Below are 8,581 nucleotides of genomic sequence, written 5' to 3'. Positions count from 1 at the left end.
CAGGCAGGGTATGGAGGAGTGCTGAGGCAGCGACCACAGGGGATGGAGCCACAGAGAGAGTCAGCACGGGAGGAATGACGTAGACTTGCCCGAGGAGCGGGGAATGCAGGCAGGGTATGGAGGAGTGCTGAGGCAGCGACCACAGGGGATGGAGCCACAGAGAGAGTCAGCACGGGAGGAATGACGTAGACTTGCCCGAGGAGCAGGGAAGCCCCAGGGATCTCTGGCAGTGTAAGAGGACACTATCCTGAGAAGCAGGGGAGTATGGTTCAGTCTCAAAGTTACAGCAGGACACTACCCCGAGGAGCAGGGGTGAGACGCAGTCACAAGAATACTCAAGGCGTAGCCCCGAGGAGCGTGGAAGCGCAGCACAGTCACAAAGTACACAACACATTGCCCCGAGGAGAGGGGGGCACGACTCAAGTCACAAGTGAAGGCAATGGCCCGCAGAGCAGGGTACACCTATGTTGGGTCTCCACGAAGCAGCGTAGTAAGGCAATGGCCCACGGAGCGGGGTACACCACGCTCAGTCTCCACGAGTAGAGTAGAACGGCAATGGCCTGCGGAGCGGGATACTCCGATGTTGAATCTCCACGAGTAGAGCAGTTCCGGAAGCAGCCCCAAGGAGCAGGGGAGCTGGTAGGCGCCCTCCGAGGAGCAGATAGCCAAAGACAGGAGCAGGGCCCCTGAGGAGTGGGTACCCAAGAGTGTCTCATGCCAGGAGGAGCAGGAACCAGGAACAGACGTCCGTAGAGAGATCAGCAGAATTCAGCAAGGAATCGATTAGAGCCAGGCCCCGATGGTGCTTAAGAGTCCAGGGCTAGTGATGTCATCAAGGGGAGACGCCCTTGAGGTTCCCGTCCTGGCATCCTTAAAGGAGGGCCATGGAGTGCGCACGTGCGCCTAGGAAGGCCCAGGAGAGACATGGCTGTCGGCGGTGTCCTCGCCGGCTTGGGGCATCCTGAGACAGAGCCATGAGGGTCGGAGGCGGCTAGCCACCGCCGCAAGTCTTCCCAGAGGAAAGAGGGCAATGACACACAAAGTGAGTAATAGCAGTCGCAGCCATCTGCGACCATCGGTTATAACAATCAAAATATTTCTAGGAACCAAAAACCATACTAAACAATAAATGTATACAAAGTCATAATTTAAAAACAAGAAAGATAAATGAAAAAGATAACCTAGCAAACCCTACAGAAGCAAAGACAACCCAGAAGAGTCCAAAAATCTTTGACAGATGAAATCCTGAAATATCTTCTTAGACTGAAGCAGTCAAACAGAAGTCTCAACACAGTCCAGACTGCGATTTATCCAATGCTGACTGTCGCGAGGGAAAAACATAGTAACATAGTAGACGGCAGAAAAAGACCAAATGGTCCATCTAGTCTGCCCAGCAATTTGCTTATGGGAGAAACTGCTGTTCCTACATAAGCAGGCTACCCCCCTGCAGAAATGTTACACCATCCCTTTCTAAGACTTTAGGGACCTGCAGTGCTTGTCCCATGCCCTTTTGACTTCATTAACTATTCTCGTCTTCACCATCTCTTCTGGTAGGGCCTTCCAGGCATCCACCACCCTCTCCATAAAGAAATATTTCCTGACGTTGGTTCTGAGCCATCCTCCCTGCAGTTTCATATTCTGACCCCTAGTTCTACTGATCTTTTTTGCAGTGGAAAAGGTTTGAAGTTTATGCATCATTCATACCTGTCAGATCTGTGAAGGTCTGCACCACATCTCCCCTGCACCTCCTCTCCTCCAGGGTATAGATCCTTCAGCCTCTCCTCGTAGGTCTTCTGAAAGAGACCTCACACTGCCTCCATCCTGTCTCTGTCCTTTCGGAGATACGGACTCCAGCACTGAGCACAGTACTCCAGGTGAGGCCTCACCAAGGACCGGTACAAGGAGGATGCACAAAAGAATTGTGGTTGCTGTGGTAGTGCAAGTGGATACCTGGAATTAAGGATCAACAAGCAGGTTGTAGCTGTAGATGAGATCTCTTTATTGGACTAACTTAATGTATCTGAGACAAGCTTTCAAGAGTTATCCTCCCTTCGTCAGTTTGGTGAAGAAACAGCGCAGTTACAGGGGGTTTAAGTAGAGTCAGCGAGGCGTTAGCCTGTCTGCATCTGTCACTGCAGCTCAATAAAGGAAGGTGGGGGCATAAAGGTGGAAGGTGGGTGCGACAGTAAAATCATGCAGCTGAAGGGGTCTTCTTTATCTGGTCATGGGTGAGAAAGCCAATGTTCTTCAGGACTTAATGGCTCTGGTTTTCTTACACCAATGATCAAGTATAGACTCCTTCCACTGCAAAGTTTTACTGCCTCATCACCTCTGGCCTTCTCCTCCCCCTTTCCATGATTGAGCTGACTCCGTTCTAGTTAAACCCAGTATAACTGCGCCGTTTCTTCACCGACCCGATGAAAGGAGGATAACTCTAAAACTCACCACAGATGTGTAAAGTTAGTCCAATAACAAGGTGTCACCTATAACTTGCTCGTTGACCCCTTAATTCCACACTTCCAAAAGAATAAACTCTCCAAGGACAAGTTCACAATCTGCACTGAATAAAAACATACAAGGCATCTAATTGGTTTAAACAGTACTTTAAGGAAAATCGCCAATCTTGTTTACATAATCAACTAAATGTACATGGGCTCCATATCATGCAGTATCCTTTCCTGCAGTGCAGATTGAGCTTCTCTGCAGAAACATTGTAGGAGAGATGCACTCACGGACCCTGGCTTGTGAGCAGATGGGAAGGAGGATGGAATGGAGAAAGGTGATAGGTTACGCACTATGAATCCCTGATGCACTCACTGACCCTGGCTTGTGAGCGGATGGAATGGAGAAAGGTGATAGGTTATGCACTATGAATCCCCGATGACCGCTCGATGGATGTGAACAGAACCTGCCGGCACGTTTAAATGAGCAGGGTTAGATGAAAAAGTATGAAACTGTGAAGGAGGTGTGAGGTTGCCCTTTTGCAGAGAAAGGGTCTACATTCAGGGCTTTTCCAGTGCAAATATTCACATTGCTGATGGAGCTGAGGAAGAAAATTCATTGCAATTTGTTTTACCACTTTGATTCTGCCAAAGCCCTATCATTCTACTCAACTGTGAATATCCACTGCTGGGATTCAGCGTTATAGGAGGCAATCAGATAACTTTATCAGCATCTCTGTCCTACCAGACACCCCCAGGCCACTCTCCCATTATACCTCAGTCTTGCCTCGGAGCATCCAGCAGAGTCCCTACATTCACATCTGTGCAAGGGCACCTCACGCCAACTTATACACAATAGTGAGGCAATCATACAAGGTTATCAGCATCTCTGTCCTACCAGACACCCCCAGGCCACTCTCCCATTATACCTCACTCCTGCCTCGTAGCATCCAGCAGAGTCCCTACATTCACATCTGTGCAAGGGCACCTCATGCCAACTTATACACAATAGTGAGGGAAAGCACAAATGATTTACAGTCTAATTGTGATCAAGAAATATATTTACAATATCATTAGCAGGAAATGAACACACAAACCTCTACCTGTCTGCATTATTGCAGGGACGTATTTCTGTTTTAGCTAGCCAAAAATCAATTTGTTTAATGAAAGACAACATAGCAGTTGAGTACAGATGGTATCTGTGCGAGGCTAGGCAGGTCTTCAAATGGAAGTGTGTGGTCGAGCGAGGCCGAGGGGTGGAGACCGGCAGAGCAGAGAGGGCACTCTCTTTACAGGGCCATTTGCATATTGCCTGTGATCTCATTTGTATATTGCACTCATTTTCATGGTGTTAAAGGATAAACAAAAACTGTATAGAGATGCTAGGCCGCAAAAGCTGTGAAGGTGATAAGCAGATGCTCGTCTGGGAGTGTTCAAAGATGATATCAACACTTCACTACTAAGAGACGCAGAGGAATGATTATTTTAAATAGCTGATAACTGGAAGATATTTTCATGTTCATGTCACTGAAATCCACGGTGAAACTGCCCTGGCAATCTCTGTAATTTAGAATTTGTTCCCCTTTAGAACTGCATCCCTCAGGTCTTCAGTCCTGGGTTAGAGATGCACTCTCCCGCTGCCCTCTCTGGGGCTTTGTTTCTATCACTGCCACTCCTACTATCTATCACTTCTACTGGATGTACACAGCCACAGCTGTCGAGAGGTTTCTGGTGCTGGAGAACGTCTGGTTTCACCACACAGAAACACTTAACCTAGCAGCACGCTGGAGAGCTGAATTCAGAGCCTTCTACGGCAGTGGGAGAGAAGGCTTTCCATGCCGAGGATCGCTGATGCGATATCATCTTTACATTCTGGTTGACAGATAGTGGATAACTGTGCAAAGTTATGCTTATAGCTACTGATGAACAGTAATAATAACAATGATAAAACATCCTCAGTGTGTGAAGAAAGCCAGGTCTGGAAAAAGATCGCCGGGAGAAACCTGGGGTGCTGCAGTGGTGCCCGTTACTGCAGGTGTCGCAGGCTGGGGAAGCGTCTATGATACTGGAAGTCAGACACCTCCTATGGCTGAGGAAGGAAGCCCTATTGAGGGCAATATTCAAAATCTTTTCCATGGGTAAAAGAGCATTTTACCTGCAGAAATCAGGGCTTTGATCACTGACCAGCACATGTTGCTCAACAACCCTCCTGCTTTTTTTTTTTTTTTTGTCAAAATACTTTTTATTAACAGGTGGGAAGTGGCCTCCGCCACCCAAGCACGAGTAAAGTACAAAATAGAACCATAATAGCAAAAATAACATAGTACAACCATAGCCACAACAGACTTCCCACCATATTTTTGTGTTTTCACCCCAATATCCGTTCCCCGTCCCAATCCCCTATCCTCCCTCATACATCACATACATTCCCATTCATACCTTAACCCCCCCTTTCCCTGCCCCCCTATCTTTAGATGACCATTGCGTAGTGTACCCAGTATGTCGTAAGTACTCTTGAAGAGATTTAGGAAGATTGTTAAACCAAACATCCCAACAAGTACAATAATGATTATCAGGCCGCCTCCTGCCAGCCATGTAGTCCAGTCTCTCCATATGTGCCAGGGAGGCCATTCGTCCATACCAAGCGGCAAGCGTAGGCATCGCCAAAGGTTCTGTCCAAACCGCAAGAATGGTGCGACAAGCCATCAAAACAGCTACGCGCTCAAAGCGGGCCTTAGAACCACTGCCCGGCAAACGGCGAGGTGCAGTACAGGTAAGTAGCAACCAGCCGGTGAGACGGATGGGTTCTCCTGTGCACGTGCCCACCACCGTCAACACGGCCTGCCAAAAGGGTCGAAGCAATGGGCAGTCGATCAACCTGTGGAGCAACGTGCCTGCAGCATTCCCACACTTAGTGCAGTCAGGAGATGGAGCCAACTTCATGCGAAACCGACGGACGTCGTCGTAATACAGACAGTGAAAAAGCTTAAACTGAAGCTCACGTAATCCCAAGTCAGGTAATAGCTTATATAGGTTGCGACACCAGCTCGCCATCTGTCGCTCAGTAACAGGAGATCCCAAAACAGTGGACCATCGATCAGCCAGGCTACGAATTGGCGCAGCACCGCCTAATTTCTGGCCAAGTTTTTTCCAGCAGGTAATAGTGTTTCGCAAGTAGGCAGTATCAAAGATGGAATTGGCAAATTTCAGTTCCGCCTCCAACTCCGACTTCGTCCAGGCACAAGCAGTTAAGTAATGGCGAGCTTGAAGAAAAGCGTAAAAGTGCTTCACGGGCAATTGGAAGGTGCGTGCCAGCGTGGCAAAGTCCAATAGCACACCTGAAAGAGAGTCATACATGTGAAATGCAAACAGCACCCCATGGTCCGCCCAAGTGCGAAACACCAAGCCACTCTCCCGACCCGGGAGAAATTCTACATTTTTCAGAAAAGGCAGCAACAGGGACCGCCCTCCCGATAAATTATGTTTTTTCCGCATCCATCGCCAAGCGCGGATACAGGGCGCTAAAAAAACCTTGGGATAATAAGCACGGCGACGTTGTTCAGCCCGCACTTGTATAAGGCTTAGAGGTGACCCCGGGGATGACATACAGCCCAACAGTCCTTCTTCACAGTAGCGATAAGTGCCCGTCAACCATTCTCCTATAAACCGCATTTGGCAGGCTACATTATACAACCGGAAATCCGGCAAATTAAGCCCTCCCCACTCCCTCGGATATTCCATAGTTCTATAGGCTAAACGGGCGCGTTTCTCCCGCCACAGAAAACGTTGAATGCTGGAGCGTAAGCGACGGACATCAGCCACTGTCAGCCAGCAGGGGAGCATATGAAGGAGATATAATAGTTTGGGGACCAACACCATTTTGACAAGGGCGCCCCTACCAAAGAGTGACAACGGTAGCTGTTTCCACATAACTAGTTGCGCCTGAAATTTGGCAACACAGGGAGCTATATTTAAGGAATACAACTTCTTCAAGTCCCTCGGAATCCAGACTCCCAGGTACTTGAGCTTGTCCGAGGCCCACCGAAAAGGAAACACTCCATCCCACGTAGCTGGGAGATCAGCCCGCAAGGCCAGAGCCTCGGATTTATCATAATTTATTTTTAGACCGGTTATCAAATGGAAGCGGTCAAACAGAGTAATAATGGCCGGTACACTGGTGCGCGGCTTCCCCACAAATAGAAGGAGGTCATCGGCAAACATAGCCAGTTTTAGGGGGTGACCATCCAAACTGAGCCCACTAATAGTTCTCTCACGTCTAAGGCATGTGGCCAAGGGCTCTAGTGCCATAATAAATAACAGAGGGGATAGGGGGCACCCTTGGCGAACACCCCGTGAGATAGGAAAAGCCTCGGTAGGTATCCCATTAAGTAAAAGAGTGGCACTGGGGTTTTTGTACAGAATATGTAACCATTGTAAATAAGCCCCGGAGAACCCATACCGTTGTAATACCCAGAACATATACTCCCATGAAATAGAATCGAACGCTTTTTCAGCGTCTAGGCTTAAGATCAATGCTTCAGCTTCGGTCTGGTAATTCAGTGTGGCCAGCAATCTCCGAACATTCCGCACCCCTTGTCGTCCCTTAATAAAACCAGTCTGATCCTCATGAATTAGGGTTGGCAAAATATCAGACACTCGAGCCGCTAAGATAGAAGCAAGTATCTTTATGTCTACATTTAGTAGCGAGATGGGGCGATAGGATCCCACCTCCAAAGGATCCTTCCCCGGCTTGGGAAGGACGACTATAACAGACTGATTGGAGGCGGGTGAAAGAGCGTCGACATGCAGTAAGTCAGCATAATAAGCTTGCAACGGGGCAAGCACCCCAAAGTTGAGGATCTTATAATACTCAGAGCCAAATCCATCCTGCCCCGCCGCCTTCCCAAGCCGCAGCGCCTTAATCACTGCATAAATTTCCGGGGTAGAAATGGGACAATTTAACTTCTCCAAATGCTCTGATGTTAGCTGAGGCCATGGGAAGGCTGCAAACATCTGATTAGCCAGGTCCTGATGCATAGGCTGGGAAGAATAGAGAGTCCGGAAATACTCTAAGAACCGGTTTGCTATGGCAGTAGGAGTGGTCTGATGCACCCCGTTATTGTCTCGGATACCAACAATCGAGGCTCGTTGACCACGGGGCCGAACTAGGTGCGGCATAAGTCGACCTGCCCGATTACCATATTTATACAGGTGATAGCGGTAATAGCGGAGGGATTTGGAAGCCCGTTGATGCAACAAATTATTTAAAGTCTCCCCGCGCCCGATCTACAAGGGCCTTAGCATCGTGGGACAAACCCCCCATGTGAGCCCCCTGAGCAGCTTTGAGAATTCCCGTCAGTCTTAAAATTTCTGCATTGCAACGGCGGTTTTTCTTAGCAACATAGGCAATAACCGCCCCTCGCATTACCGCCTTCCCGGCCTCCCATACAGTCGAGGGGGAAACACCCACAGTAGTATTAAGCTCAACATAATCCTTCCAACATGCCTGCAGATACCCATGAAACTCTTTATCTAAATAAAGATCAGGTCTCATGCGCCAAGAGTGCAAGGGCCGGGCCCCCAAACCCCATTGTAGAACCATAGATACTGGGGCATGGTCGGATACTGAGATGGTCCCTATAGTGGCGTCTTGTACCTTAGCGAAGCATTGATCAGAGATTAGCAAATAATCAAGCCGAGAATAAACATTGTGAGGGTGTGAAAAAAAGGTAAAATCACGCTCCTGCGGGTGTAAAATCCGCCAAATGTCCAGCAACCCAAGTTCCTGACACAGGAGGTTTACGCCCTCCCCCCCCTCCGTCCGGGAGGCTAGCTTAGGGGGTGCATAATCAAGTTGGCGGCTTGCAACAATATTAAAGTCACCACCCAGTACCAAACTATAGTTAGAAAAATCGGCCAAAAGAGTGGCCAAAGAAGCAAAAAAACCATGGGAGTATACGTTGGGCGCATAAATGGCACAAAACACAATACGTTGTTGATACAAAGAGCCCGCCACCAAAACATATCTACCTTCCTCATCTTGGCAAAGGCGTTCAAGCTGGAACGGTAAATTTTTGTGAATAAGGATGGCCACTCCCCGTTGTCTCCTATTATAAGACGAGTAATAGGCCTGACCCACC

The sequence above is a fragment of the Rhinatrema bivittatum genome, chromosome 13, assembly GCF_901001135.1.
Source record: "Rhinatrema bivittatum chromosome 13, aRhiBiv1.1, whole genome shotgun sequence".
Taxonomy (NCBI): domain Eukaryota; kingdom Metazoa; phylum Chordata; class Amphibia; order Gymnophiona; family Rhinatrematidae; genus Rhinatrema; species Rhinatrema bivittatum.
The sequence above is the reverse complement of the archived record's forward strand: the minus strand, read 5'-3'. Positions refer to the sequence as shown.